Below are 803 nucleotides of genomic sequence, written 5' to 3'. Positions count from 1 at the left end.
CTGTACCATCTCTGAGCCTCAGCTTCTCCAGCTCTAATAAAGAGGTAGTACCTTCGGGGGGAGGTTGAGGGTTAATGGGGGGTGGGGGGGATAAGGAAACATTTGTAACACCATTTAAAAAAATAAAAATAAAAATAAATAAATTATGGTTCAGTTCTGGCCCGGCCAGTATGACTCAGTGGTTGAGCATCAACCTATGATCCAGGAGGTCATGGTTCGATTCCCAGTCAAGGCACATGCCTGGGTTGTGGGCCCCATCCCTCGTAGGAGGTATACAGGAGGCAGTCGATCAGTGATTCTCTCTCATCATTGATGTTTCTATCTATCTCTCCCTTCCTCTCTGAAATCAATAAAAATATATTTTAAAATAAATAGATAAAAATAATAAATTATGGTTGCAGTTCTGTAAAAAATTTTTAAGTCTTTAACAAACACTGACTGCTCATTGCGCTAGCCATTCAGTAGCTTTTTGTTTTTTTATTTTTTATTTGTTAATCCTCACAAGAAGATATTTTTCCATTGCTTTTCAGAGAGAGTGGAAGGGAGGAGAGGCAAGGAAGAGAAACATCCATGTGAGAGAGACACATCGACTGGTTGCCTCCCGCATATCACGACCAGTGGTGGAGAGGGAACCCAAAATCTAGGTACTGTGTCCTTGACCGGGAATCGAACCCACAACCCTTAGGGAGAACTGACGCTCCAACCACTGACGAACACTGGCCAGAACAGTAGCTTTTTCTTTGGGTCCTGCATTTCCTCATACTACTGCTTCCTCCCACCCCTCACAAATGGATATTCCCTAC

The 803-nt window shown here is 43.0% G+C and overlaps 1 protein-coding gene across 1 annotated transcript in view; it reads right to left on the bottom strand.

Moving 5' to 3' along the window:
* SLC37A3 (solute carrier family 37 member 3) overlaps positions 1-803 on the bottom strand; it is a 36,197-nt gene that overhangs the window by 33,511 nt on the left and 1,883 nt on the right. The window lies entirely within an intron of this gene.

Source organism: Myotis davidii, unplaced genomic scaffold (genome assembly GCF_000327345.1).
Source record: "Myotis davidii unplaced genomic scaffold, ASM32734v1 scaffold329, whole genome shotgun sequence".
Lineage (NCBI taxonomy): Eukaryota > Metazoa > Chordata > Mammalia > Chiroptera > Vespertilionidae > Myotis > Myotis davidii.
This window is presented reverse-complemented; position numbering and strand designations above follow the sequence as displayed.